The sequence below is a fragment of the Aotus nancymaae genome, unplaced genomic scaffold, assembly GCF_030222135.1.
Source record: "Aotus nancymaae isolate 86718 unplaced genomic scaffold, 86718_ANA_hifiasm-v0.15.2.pri h1tg000008l, whole genome shotgun sequence".
NCBI classification, from domain to species: domain Eukaryota; kingdom Metazoa; phylum Chordata; class Mammalia; order Primates; family Aotidae; genus Aotus; species Aotus nancymaae.
Window position 1 is genome coordinate 52,912,828 of NW_026988419.1, and position 15,215 is coordinate 52,928,042.

A 15,215-nucleotide genomic window follows, 5' to 3' on the forward strand; every position below is an offset into this window, starting at 1 on the left:
GGTGTGGGTGGGGGATGTTTGCTTATAAGTGTAGAATCTTCTCAGATAATCACATTAAGTAAGCACATTTAGAGTGGTGCTTAGGATTTTATATGTTTTTAACATTTATAAATATAACATTTATTGAAGTATCATCTGTGAGCTAACATTGTGCTATATGATTTCATTGTTTAATTAACAATAAAATTGACTTTTTTGAACTGGGAGTTTTAGCACATATATAGAGATTCATGAAACTACTACTGCAATCACAATTCAAACAGTTCCATCACTCTAAAAACTTATTTCGTGCTATACCCTTGTACTTACACTGTTTCTCCATCCCTAACCCTTGGCAAGCACTATGCTGTTCCCCACCACCCTAGTTTTACCTTTTCCAGAATGTAACATAAATGGATTCATACCATATGCTACCTTTTGAAACTGGCCTCTTTCACTCAGCGTGGTCTTTGAGATTCATCCTTGTTTTTGCATGTGTAAAAAGTTCATTCCTTTTTTATTGTTGAGCAGTATTTCATTCTATTTGACACCACAGTAGAACTAGATGAGTAGTCTTTTCTTAAACCTCAGTAATGACCTGGAATCTGAAGCCGTATCAGTGAATTTTCATATTTTGTCATATTAAATGCGTTGGTCTATCTGCATTTTGAATGGATCTTTTAACTATGTTTGATTCTGTAATTTCTTGCATTGATCATCTGAAGAATAATTAGTTTTCTGAAACACACAGATCATCTAAACGTTGATACATTTCCTTATGTAATACTGAAAAAAATCACATTCCTTGATATCATCATCAATATCATCAGAAAAGTATTTAAGTATTGAGAGGTTGCCAGGCTCACTGTGGTGAATACTAGTTATTCAAAATCTTGTTGCTAGGAAGTCTGAATGTTGGCTGGGTGTGGTGGCTCACTCCTGTAATCCCAGCACTTTGGGAAGCCGAGGCGGGTGGATCACCTGAGGTCAGGAAATGAAGACCAACCTGGCTAACATGGTGAAACCCTGTTTCTACTAAAAATACAAAAAATTAGCTGGGCGTGGTGGTACCCACTTGTAATCCCAGCTACTCGGGAGGCTGAGGCAGGAGAATCACTTGAACCTGGGAGGTGGAGGTTCCAGTGAGTCGAGATTGCACCATTGCACTCCAGCTTGAGCAACAAGAGCGAAACTTCGACTCAAAAAAAAAAAAAAAAAAAGTCTGAATGTTGTAATTGACCAAAACAAAATAAAGTTTCCCTTGAAGTGATCAATTCACTTCATTTATTTTTGAGAAAATGTCTGTCAAATATCCAAATCTTAATAGCCATAGCTTGTCTGTGAATCGCTGTTTTGAGTGAAAACTGTGTTCCATGAGAAAAGGAGCTGGGTCAGCTCACAACTGAAACAGTCATTCAGGAGCTTTTTATTGAGACAGTCATGATATTTCCATACACAGCAGAGATACTTTGTGCATACTTTCCATTTTTCCACACAGAATATTCAAAAGATGTTTACTGCGGGTTGAGATTTAATGAAATTAATCATTTTTACTACTTTATCCAGGGACATTCTTAAGATAAATGTCTTTTTCTGTTTAAAATTCTAAGTATATGGTGGTGAAGATGAGAACTAGTAGCTTGGCAGCTCTGCCTTCACTCTTCCTAAGGCACCATCAGTTTTACACCATTGGTTTTATACCATCAGCACAAATGGCAACACAGTGAAAAAGACAAAAAGTTTTATTGTGAAAATAGTTTTCACTTTGCAGACCTTCTGAGGGTGTCTCAGACCCTTAAGGGTCTACAGACTACACTGCAAAATTGCTAGATTATGCTTCATATTGGTTCAAACAAGAATGACTAAGATCAATATAGAAAATAGTTTCTATGAGAAAAAAAAGGAATGGAGTTGTTGAGACAGGAGAGGACACAGATGAAGGAGTGGCTTGATTCATGTCGTCAGATATTTGAGTTAGTTGAAGATCACTTGTTCTCCATGTTTGAGGATGTAAATGAAACTAAAGGAAGAACATTATTGGCCATTAGAAGGAAGGCTGAAGTGTCTAATGCCCTAGAGATCTTCAAAACAGAATCACATTTACTCTGTTAAGACACTTATTATTTTAAATATCTGAAGGTAGAAGACAAGGCCAAATGATTCCGTGATATTCTAATATTAGAATTTTGTGGTACTAAGGATGTGTGGCTTTATAAGTATAGTTATCTTTGTTATAGACAGTTTTTTCTTTCAAACCAGTTTTCAATATCTCTGAAAACGATTTTCATTCTAAATCAGTCATCAGTTTCATATGGTTTCTCAGAGCCCCTTGCAAGATGCTGTACTTAATAACTTGCAGGTTAGAATTGAATCAAACTTTGAGACAGATGATGCCACTAAGGGAGCCACATGTTGTTCCCACACATGCTAAGGAATAATGGGGGCAGATAATCTAAATTATATTTTATATGTATATAATGGTTTCTCAGAGCCCCTTGCAAGATGCTGTACTTAATAACTTGCAGGTTAGAATTGAATCTAACTTTGAGACAGATGATGCCGCTAAGGGAGCCACATGTTGTTCCCACACATGCTAAGGAATAATGGGGGCAGATAATCTAAATTATATTTTATATGTATAAAATGGTAATTTCCAAAAGTCCATTTCTGCTTCAAGAAAAGTCCTACAATTTGTCCCTTGAACTAACAAGCTGAAGTACAGCTACGAACAAAAGTTATATTTCATTAGGAAAAAAAAAAGCTGTCAAATTATCAAAGCCTGGGAAATGAAACTGTAAATGCACCTTAGCCTGTATAGAGACTTGGAGAAATAAGTTGTTTTGCCTGCAGAAAAATATAGTTGTTTTTTAAAAATATATATATTTAAAGAAAAATATAGTTGTTTCTTTTTAAAAAGTATGTATTTCAGTTATTTTGCCTGCAGAAAAATGTAGCTCCATGGGGAAGGTGTGAGAAGGGCAATTAAAAGTGAGTGGGTGACATTGAAGTGGCCATAACTGGACTGATTAAAAAGATTAGGATGTCGTTCCTTTAGGCTGAGAAAACAAAGGAATATGATTGAAGACTACAGAACTTTGTAGCATATGGCTAGCACCAAACACACCTGTTCATCAAATCTCTGAAAAGCAGCACAAAGGAAAACCTATGGAGTTTTAAGTCGGAAAATAAAATATAACAAATAAAAGTAATCTTTTTTATTCAGTGGTCACATTATGGAAATCAGGTAGATACAGACCTCTAAAAAAAGATTCTAAGAGGATTTAGGAAACTTTGTGCTTAATAGATCCATAATAAAAGTTAAGGGAAAATAACCTTTTTCGGAGAGAAACTACATTCATAACTTCGAAACTGGAAATCAGAGAAAATAATTTTGGACCAAGTGATCCATGTGTTTGACATAGGTGGTGTTTATCATACCATTGTGTTCACAAATAAGAAACTAGAAGTTGTTCAGGCTAACATTAAAATATGTTACTTAAGATTTTTTTTCTAGTTTTGCTTTTTACTCAGTTAACCAAGTGTAACACCAAATGGGACCTCCTGAGTTCACTAGTTTATTCCACTGCTCCCCATAAGCAGCTTCAAAGTGGTGGTTGTCTTTATTCTGCCATCACTCCCCAGCCATTTGTTCTTTCCACTTAGCAATTTGCTGATCATCCTTTTCAAATTGAATTTAAATGGCTCCCATTATAATTTCCTTTTTATTTTGATCAATTTCAAACCATATCCAATTGCAAGAATAGTACAAAAAATATCCATATACTCCCTCATCTAACTCTATTAAATATTAATTTTTCCACACTTGCATTTATTCTCTTACTCTCTTGAACTCTATAGAATGTTGATTTATGTTTCATATACTTTTGTTCATACATTTACATATCATTCATATGCATATATACTCATGCTGAATCATTTGAGAATTATTACAGATAACAAAACACTTCACTCCTAAATTCTTCAGCATGCACATCCTAAGAACAAGAACATTCTCTGCAAAATACCTGGGAATAATGATAAAGTGGTAGTGGTAGAGTACTATTATATAGCACACAGTCTTGTCATATTTCCTCAATTGCTACAATAATATCATTTAGGTAATTGTTTTCCAACCTGGGATCCGATCCAGGATTACGCACTACATTTAATGGTCAGATCTTTGTGATCTCCTTTAAATTAAACAGCTCTTCAACTTTTGTTGTTGTTGCTCTACATAACATTTACATTTTCAAAAATCCAGGTTGTTTGTTTTGCAAAATGTCCTTCCTTTTGGATTTGTTTGATTCTTTCCTCATGATTAAATTAAGATTAAGCATTTTTGGCAGGCTATCTGCACAGGTAATGCTGTGTCCTTCCCAGTGTCATTCTCAGAGTACGTAAGATGTCAATGTGTTTCATTGCTGGCGATGTTAAGATAAAGACAGTGTCTGCATGATTTCTTCATTGTAAAGAAACTTTTTAAAAATTCAAACATAATCTACACAGTGATACTTTGAGATTGTGTGAATATTCTGTTTCCCAGATTTTTCCCTAGTGGTTTTAGCATCCATTGATAACCATTGCCTGAATTGGCTATTACTATGTGATAGTGAAATTCTAGTTATCTATTTCTATCATGACTTTTATATTTATTAGTTCGTTTGCCTGGCTTTCACTCCTTCCTCTACCCTTAACTTTTTTAGAATCACTGTATACTTATGGATGCACTTTTTCTTTTTTACTGTACTTTTTAACATGATAATTTTGTTTTTCTCAGATTTATTAAGGTATAATTGACAAATGACTTTATGTATTTATAGTGTACAATGTTATATTTTGATATCTGTATATATTGTGAAGTGATTAAATCAAACTAACTCATTCATCAACTCACATACTTATTTTTTGTGGTGAATAGATTTACAATCTACTCCTTTAGCAATTTTCAAGTATACAATACATTATTATTAACTACAGTCACCATGCTATACGATAGATCTCTGGGACTCCATCCTGTCTAACTCAACTAAACCTTCATACCCTTTGACCATTTTTGATTATCTCATTTTTTTCTTTTATTTCTCTCTCTCTCTCTCTCTCTCTCGTGTGTGTGTGTGTGTGTGTGTGTGTGTGTGTGTGTGTGTGTGTATGTGACAGGATCTCACTCTGTCCCCAGCCTGGAGTACAGTGGCACTATCTTGGTTTACTGCAGCCTTAACCTTCTGGACTCAGTTGATCCTCCCACCACAGCCTCCTAGGTAGCTGGGACAACAAGCACATGCCTCCGTGCTCTAATAATGTTTTGTATCTTTTGAAGAGATGAGATTTTGACATGTTGCCCAGGCTGGTCTCAAATTCCTGAGCTCAAACAACCAGGCTGCCTCAGTCTCCCAAAGTGCTTGGATTATAGACATGAGCCACTGACCCTGACCATTTCTCAATTCAATAGTATTATAATCTATTTCTGTAATTTTTCACTTTGACACTCAAATTGTACCAAATGCGATAATCATCAAGAGCCTTCTGAGTTGGCTTATTTCATTTTGACTTGTTCTCATCAGTTTGAGCACATCCTCCATGGTACATTCAGATGTACATAGAGATACTTCAGGCCTAACTTGGTCCTATCCCTGGTCCCTTTTAGTAGGGAGGGAATGGAATTCAGAAACCCAGATCTAGATAGTAGGTTTGCTTATTGCTTATTGCATTGCTTCTAGGTCCTTTCAGTGGATGTAGAAGGAGTGCACATATACACAGTAGTATTATAGCTATATAGTACAATGTTGCTATACTCCTACAATCAGTTTCATTTCAGCACTGCTGGGTCCACATTTCATATTTGCATTTTCATTCTCCCAAGTAAGAATGAACATATTTACTTATTTTCTCAGTCCTACAACGCACACAAAATAGTTTCAGATTTGCTACACCAGGACTGATACCAACAACAAACTTACTGAATCAGATTCAAAAATTCTTAAATTATTTTTTTGTCCTTAGAATATTTGTCTCTGTACATATAGTCAGAATATTTTTAAAGACAAACATGTAAATTAATTCTTCATTTTTCTTCTAACAGGTTGATATAGGCTTAGGGGTTTTGTTGTCATTGTTGTTTTAATTTGATTTTGTTGTGATTAGAACAGTTAATGTGGGATCTACACTCACCACATTTTTAAGTGCACAATATAGTATTGTTAACTACAGGTATAATGTTGTACAGAAGACCTCTCTAATGTATTTATCCTGCTTAATCAACAATTATTTTCTCATATTTGTTTTTTAATATAGTCTATTGAAGAATTTTTCCAATGTTGTTGATTTACTATGTTTTGAATATGCAAATAAATGCTGGTTTTAAGTGATAGGAAATTTAAATGTTACATTGCCAGCTATATGAAAATCCAGTCCGAATTCAGTGTTGTCTTCATATGTGTGATCTATTTAGAAACTTGAGAAAGCACAAATATTTTTCTTTCTTGTACTAACAGATTTTAATTTTTATTACCTCTCTAACTTTAAGATCAAGAGGTTTTTCAAACATACTAATACCACAAGGCAATATGGAGGGATGATTAACAATCTGTCTCTGGAATTAGATTGCCGAAAGGCAAAGTCTGGTCCCCACCCCGCCGCCGACATTTGCTAGTTGCAACCAGGTCGAGTTTGTTATCCTTTCACTGCCTTGTCCTCTTCATCTGTAAAATCAGGATATGGCAGACTTGAAATACTACAAGGCACTCGGTGCAATGCCTGATGAAAAGTAAGCCCCAAATAAATGTTACCTGTGATTTCAGGGGTGACAGTGTTCAATTTGAAACTGTATTTTAGATATCCAGAGTTCCTAATACTAAATTTCAAGACCTTTTTTTTTTTTGTCTTGGTAACTGGGCTTTCTGTGGGTTGGGGAGTTGTTTTTCTTTCTCTGTCTCAGTACTTTTGATGTATAAGGAAAAGTTAAAGCTTAACTAGAAGTTTTGGCATTGGGAATGACCTTGTCCTTGTGTTGAAGTATCTGAAAAATAAAAATAAAAATTTCCCCTGTAAAATTCCAGTCAGTTGCTGTTGCTGGTCCTGGGACAGGCTGTCTCTGTCAGGATGCCGAGCATTACTGCCTCTATAATCACTGAGGCATCTGCCAGAGATCTCATGGCTGAAAACTAGGTAGGAAAGTCTGTATTATATCTAATAATAGCTCTGGAAATTTTCCTGAAATACTTGCCGGCAACTCCCAGTGTTGACAGGCATTGCATAGTATAACTAAAGTGAGGACATTATTTCTGCACTTGCTAGTGAGTATGCTACAGCACTAACCAAAATAATAGCTAGGAATTACTTGCCATGACTTCTTTATGTTTTTACTTGTAGTGCTCTTGGGTTTCAGCCAAGAGTGGCTAGATATATTTATATAGATGTATTTTTAATTCACAAACAGCTTTTTATAAGCTATAGATTCATATTAGCTATTCATTCCACCAGTGCAATAAGAGAAAAATTGTATTGACACGATTACTCTTCTATTCCACAAGACAGTGTAAAATTATTGTATGTTTGGCTTCTATGTGTGTGTAGTGAAGACCCCTGAGGATGGAGTCCAAGAGTCAAAGGCTAATGCTAAAGGAATTTTTAAAAAGTTCTAGATAGGAAAGTCAAAATGTTTTGATTAACCATTGGAAAAGATGGAACAGTGAGGTGATGATTCTCTCAAGACAGATGATTGCTGTGAAGCCAGTGAAGCTTAAACTTCAGGTCCCCTCGCTTGTATGGGTTCTTCCAAGGCCCCAAGAGGGCCTGAGAAGTATGTTCACATGGTTATATGATTTTGTACTATTTGCTAAAGTGAGGTATTTTAATCACAATTGGTTAAGACAACTGTTTTATTCCATTCCAGCTTTTCCTTCATTTCACTTTTCCTTGTGTTGGGTGGTATTGGGGATAGCTTTGGGCAGAGGAGACTAAGGGTTGGAGATACATTTACTCAGAGTTTAGTGGGATGTGCATAAGGTCTGTAGTCACTTCTGTGTATAATTAAGCTATTGCCAGCCATGCCAGGGAAGGAATGTCTGGCTTCTAGATTCTACCACACACTTAGCTGACTCTCCCAGCAAGGCTGGTGGCTATGTTGTGTTATAGCCACACAACATATGTGTGCTACAGCATCCAGACCTACAAGTAGTTAGTAAAGGAGAAATGATGATTGCAATGTACAGAACCAGAAGCTATTCTGTGGAAATTTTTCAATCACCAAACATGTAAACTTGTAGCTGGATGGTTTTCTTCTAATTGATCTCTAGTCAAAATGTAGGTTCTCACCTATCAAAAATATAGTAGACAATATACAATTATAAATATATCATACATTTTTACTCTGGGGGGAGTTGCTTAAAATAGAATTTATAAATTTTATAAAATTTTATATTATTTTTTAAAAATTATAGGATAAAATTTCTGAGTAAAGCACAAACCATAGGAATCCTACAAATAAGAATATGTTTGTATAGGTCACCAGCTCTTATGTGTTCCAACTATCAAAAATTTAAGTCTGGCCAATCACACCACAGGAAAGACTGAATTATCTTTCTGTTATCTGTGTAGAATGATATCACAAAATTATTATATGAAAAGGGGATCAAAGAGTAGGCAACCAAAAAAAGTAGGAGTAATACAAGTATAACAGGCAATACATTTATAAAAATATTATTTTTCATATTTTGTGATTTCTCTATTTTCTAGCTTTTTTATATTTGAATAACTTGCTATGATTTCTTTCCCTTAATCTAAATAAATATTCACTTTCTTGACTAATTTTGTGTTTGTGATTTTATGTTAATTTTCTAAAAGAGTGTACCCCACAAATTGTTTAGATTTCAGGTCTCTGAAAATCTGAATTTGCCCAGTGCTCTATTCATATATAAAGGATGCATACAGTGTAGTTTTATAGACAGTCACTTATTCATATGCTTGAGGTTAATAAGGATTAGGTTATGAGTAAAGATTATATTGTATGACAGATCCTGTAATAAATTGGCAACCTTTGCTCTAAGTAATAAAATTTCACACGCTGGCTGACAGTACTCTATATGTCATCTGTGTTCTGTGAGTGCTCAGCCTGTTCTAGTTGAGAATCTCTCCGAAGACACAATCAGTTTCAATGGTGGGTGGAGCCACTTCCCATTATAAGAAATCAGCTTCCTTCTAAAAATGTCTGGGTCTGAAAATACATAAGAGCCTGAAATATACCTGAAAGCAAGAAAGCTAACTGCAGTCATGTTAAAAAGACACAGAAAATAATTTCCAAGAATCAAAAAATAATGACTACAATTTATGGAATGACATCAAATATATTAACATCCATTAGTGCATAATGATAGCAACAGTTTTTTGTAAAAAAGGAAGAAAATAAGCTTTCTGTTAACCTTGAAGGATACAAGAGTGTAAATTCATTATGTAAACTGGTTAGTAAAGGGAAAGAAAACATTTATGCTGTTGTTCCTGTACAAATTGTTATTCAGGTTAACCAAATAGCTGATAAGTAAAATGTCTGCTCTACAGAAGAATTCCAGCCAATACATGAAGAAGGGATAAAAGACCTAAACCATCACTCTTTTGTTACCCTTACTGAAATAATGAATCTAGGAAACGATCATCAATTGCTGCCCATACAATTAGATGAAAGGTTGGTGGAGAATTTTTATAAGATGATGTAGGATGAGAAGACCAAAACTCACTAATTAGCAAAAGAAAGACAGCAGAAATTACTCATCTTCTGAGGTGATGTAGAAGTAGAACCCCACTCATGAAATATACTTGCCAAAAAGTAGGACATGTATCTGATCAAACCTCTGGGTCTAACTACCAATTTTCAAGAAACTCAGAAGAAAGAGGAGCATGTCTCATGATACCATGGAAACCAATCAGCAAAATCCAAAATGTAAGACATTCTACAGGACAAATGACTCAAATAAATGGCAAAAGAAAAAAGAGGGAGAGGACTATCAAAAAATTAATTAACAGATTATAATAAATTAATACTTAAGAGACATTTCATCTAGATGCTCCAGATCTTGATTTGAACAAAGCAACTCTGTAAAAAAGAGCTTTGATGGAATCAGGGAAGGTTAAATATGGACCAATTATTAGATAACATTAAAGAATTACTGATAATTTTAACATGCGGTAATAGTATTGTGATAATGTTTAAAATGAGTTTATCTCTTAAAAATACAAACTAATGTATTTATAAATAAAATGATAAAATGTCTGAGATTTGCTTGAAAATAATTCAGCTAGGGAGAAAAAAACCATGTTTGATGTGTACAATGAAATAAGGTTGGCCATATGTTGATCATTATTAAATCTGGATAATGGAGGCATGGGGCTTATATTATTGTAACTACTTTTAGATAACTAAAAACTCTAAGTTTGTTTCATGATAGTCAAAGGTACATAGAAAGTAAATGTTGGAAGCAAATGCTGAAATATACTCTACTTAAACTTTCCTGCTACTATTTGTTTTTGAAAAAAAAAAAACTTGATCAATAGAAACACCCAATTTTTGACATTTGTGAAATGTTAAATACAAATATTATAAGCAGTAGTGTGCTAGTAAATAGCTCTCTGAAGAAGAAAGCCCTGATTTGTAGTATTTACCAGTTTTCAAGGTGTGAATACTCCTACCAAGGCTGATTTCAAGCTATTGATGGATCTTCATGAACTGTGGAATTGGGAAGAGATGTGTGCTCTAAGCAGCTACCTCCAGCCTATATCTGGAAAGATGACAGAGAATCTATTAGTTTCTGGAGTTAGATTATGGATCTTGGATCAGATCCCAACTCTACAGTAGATGCTCTGTTTCCCTTTGTTCAGCTAAGTTTTTCTGAGCTTTCCCCCCTCTTAAAATAGGAATAATTCCTACTACATTAAGATAAGGATTAAATCAGATCATGCATGTAATGGACCTAGTACGGTTCCAGTTGCACAGTGAGTAATCATTCATACTAATATTGTTTCTTCTCATTAAAATAGAAGAGAGAACTCTTGGTCTGGGGCAGTTTCAAAGTTTCAAATGAGGGGAATGAAGCTGATCATCTTTTCAGAAGGCTTCCTGCCCAGAATTTCTATAATTAGTTAAAATTACAGGTTTCAGGCACAGTGTCACAAACCTGCCAGAAATTCACCAAGCTCTAATTTGGTTGGATATTAATTGGTAGGCTGAGAAGTGAATGTGATATGATTGTAGCTAGAATAGAACTATTTGTTAAAGGTAGGGGTTTCTGTCCAATGTGATCTGGAATTGCAAGTACACAGTAACAATTAAGTATTATCTTAGACTTGACAGGGTAAAGAGATTATAACTTTCTTAATCTTCTCCTGGGGAATGCTGAGGCCCAGATGAGATGTTTCTGGCATGAATAACCCTAGAGGTTATATTGGAACATTGGAAGTGTTTTTATTCACAATTTTGATCATGATTCAACAGAATTATTAATAATAGCATTTTACTTTCCAAATTCTTTAAGTTGGGTGATTAGCAATGTCTCAATTCATGAAAGAGGGTTGGGTCTTTTTTTTTTTTTTTTGCTTTGCTTTGTTTGCTGAATAATTTATTTCTTCAGTGAAGAAATCGAAGGTTAAGGTAATCACTGATTAGTCAGTAATAATGCAGTTTTCAAGATTACTGAATTATATGCATATATAAATGTTTTTCAGTTTATTATAACTCAGGCTAGAGAAAGGCTGAATCATAAGTTAAGCCCATTTTTACAATCTGCAGACACTAATACTAAAAGCATTTGAAATTTGATTTGCTTATCTGGGTTGATGTGTTCCTACTGGGAATACAATTTAGGGATGTATTTTCTCCTCTGAGGGAGAGTCGCATGCATCATAAATCTACATATTTTGAATTTCTGAGCAAATACTTAGTAGATAAGCAGCAATATGCTGTATCCTCCAACTGAGGCAGTGTGCTGTACCATCTATCCCATCTCCTTTGATCTTTAAAAGAATAGTTTTTCCTTCAGAAAATTAAAACATTTGGCCCTTGAAAATTTGAACTTCCTGTTTTCTGGAAACAGTGCTATTTATAATAAATTGAAGTAAGTGGCTCCTAAGAAGTATGTTTTAAGAAAGAAAATGGAACAAAATAGAAACTATTAGTGTGCCACACATAGAAAAGATAGTGTTCTGTGAAACTTATGTTTCAGGTGTGTATGCATGTCTATGTATATACATTATGAGTTGTGAAATAAAATTTATTTCTGAGGCATGTTAGAGCATTGATGCTTTAAAGTGTACAATAAGAAAAGATATTGAAAAAATAACAGTTCTTCCTTTTATAATCCATACATTCTTGACATTTTTAAAATAAAATCATCCTAGATTTAGAAGTGGGTAGGGTACTGCCTAGGCATTAGGAGACAGCAGAGAATGAGAGGGGAGTTGCACTCTTTGGGAGACATGGTTGTGAAGATGCATCTTGTATCTGTTTTAGTTTTATCCTTTTAGGCAGGAAGGATCTTACTACATGACTTGTGCATCCATTTTATATTTATATAGATATATATGCTATATATATATATGCACACATATACATAATTTAGTATAATATAGTTTTGATATTGTATTCCTTGTACCAGCCCTATTATCTCAATTAGATTTCAAGACTTTTAAGGTCAGGGACTTTGTCTTAGGGATCTGTCGTCTTTTCACTCATCAAGCACCTCACACACACACAGTAGTATATACTTACTAAGAAATTATTGTTAATAATGAAAATGGCTTAAGTTCATGCAACGTTTTTTAGCCACCTTTATTCATCTGTTTATATATTTATGCATACAAAAGGATTGCAGCAGTTTATTAAGGCATGAATAAGAAAATAATGACTGAATTGTCAATAAAAATAAAGAACCATAATATCTCAACACATATACATATGTAAATATATGTATTAATATATCATAAAATAAGTAAATAAGTAAGTAAGGCCAGAGGAAAAAATATAAATAGTCAGGCTCTAAGTTCTTTCATAGTTCTCTTTCTCTCAGTCTTATTCTTGCATCTGAACTTCCCAGTAGGCAAAGTGAAAAGAAATATGTATCAGATACATGAATTCTTATTAAAGAAAAAGACACTCAGGAAAAACAAAGATTTTCCTTGTATATATGGCCAAAAATCATTTCTCACATGAAGTTTCATGGAGGAGACAGTGAATCTGGACTGGAAAATATCTACATCACCCCTCGAGGTAATGGATTTTATTTCTCTGTTTCTTCTGCTCCTCCCTAAATGCTGCAGACTATGACAAAATCCAGCAATCTCTAAGAAGACAGGAAATTATGGTCCAGTATAGAATCTTTTGCCCTATCAATATCGCTTTGAACATTTAGAAGAAATTGTTCAAACAATTCTCCCCAGATACCACCTATCTCAACCAGAATTTAACTGAACTAGATGGTAGAGAGTATAAGGTTACATTCCCTAGCAAGGGCCTTGATGGTAGGCATTTATAATTGTTGGTTGATAGCAAATTCATGTGCTTCAGAAAAAAATCATGACTAGGGATTTAGATCAATATCCTTTGGTGGAAATTAGCAACTTTACCAACATCCCCATCAGAGTGATGGGATGAGCAATTCTACTTCCATACAAAGATGAGCCATTCTGCAATAAATGTTTTGAAGGCTTGAATCTACAGTATCATTTCAGAGCAGTTTCAAAGCACATGGGAATAATTTTTGCATATACTTTTCTTTGTCTCTTCTCTACTGCTAATCACCAGCTTTTGCTCACTCTAGTAGTACTGTTCTTGTTTTCTCTGGCTCATGTATGTTAGGAGGTCCTATTACTTTTCCTACAACAGTCCACAATTGAGTTGGGAGTAAACTAGAAAGACAGAAGACCTAGTATTTGGAGCACCAAACAGAAATATTAGAATAATCAGGTGTTTATGAAATGTCGACTTTGTGCAGAGGTGGAAGAATCACTTCCACAACTTGAAAGTTTATAGTAAAAAGCATACTAGTAAAGATAAGCCACAAAATGCAGGTGATGTTGGGGAGTTTCAGACCCTTCTGGGAGGAATCACTATAAGAAACTAGGGATTAAGCACAGGTGATGGGGTACAAGGCATTTTGGGGCAGTGAAAAGATAGCACATACCTAGAGAAAATAAATAAAGATATGTAGGAAAGACCTAGTAAATGTTACTGCTAATTGAAATGCAAGCAGACCCTTAAAAATGAGAGTCGGGAAAGTAAGGAAGAGATGATGAGTTGTCCTTGGGCTGGTTCTCATGAACCTAAGAGAAGTGATCTTCAGAAAAGCATAGAAACAACTACCAGGCGGCCACTTTATTTAAAAAATATGGTTGCAGAGGAAAACTCCCTTAGAAGGAAACATAAGAAATTTATCTTACTTTTTAGAGTCAAACAACTCTTTTGAGAAGGAAAATGTTTGGCTATAATTTATTTGTATAATCAGAAGATTTAGTTGTTAGCCAAGAAACTGACTAACTGTTTGCAGCAGAAAAGAAATTTGTTGAAAAGTCATTGGGGGAGCTCACGGCAACACCAGAAGTATGCAGAACCAGGTTCAGGACATTGGAGAAAGCAAAGGGAAGCAGGGAAGTAGAACCAGAGCTTGGATTCATGCCATGAAACCCATCTGGTAAGAGTAGGGCTGCTCCTGCCACTAAGCACTGTCTACCACAGTTGCACCCCTCCACTGGACCACACTCCTGCCCACCACACTCTTCTGGAGATTGGATACATCTGCTGCTACTGTGCAGTCTCCAAAATAGCATCTCCCCTGTTCCTGCCTCTTGATATCACTAGTTCAGGATTTATGGGGTGGAGGACCAGGAAAGGTAGATAAAATATGTCTTATTGGCTGAGTATAAGTCATGTACTCGCATCTTAGCCTCAGGAATCACTGAGAAAGTGAGAGTTTAGCCATTTGTGCTCCTATAGTGAGAAGTGGACTTTGTCTTATCTCAAAACTCATTAAGGTGCAGAATTCCTCAGAGAGACATAGGTTTAGATTCTGGGAATCCAGGGGAAAAAAAAAAGACAATGTCCACTAGAATTTCTGCTCAAGCTTTCATTTATTCTTGAGTTCTTGATTGGTTTTTGGAGCTAAATTCTCAGGACATACTAGAAAACGCAATCCAGTGAATCTTGATTTTCTGTTCTAGTTTAAATAATGCAATTCAAACATGCCTTGAGCCATTGCCCG

General features: G+C 34.9%; 1 protein-coding gene across 3 annotated transcripts in view; it reads left to right on the plus strand.

Moving 5' to 3' along the window:
* The window catches only part of ZNF385B (zinc finger protein 385B), a 401,366-nt gene that overhangs the window by 204,177 nt on the left and 181,974 nt on the right, over positions 1-15,215 (plus strand). The window lies entirely within an intron of this gene.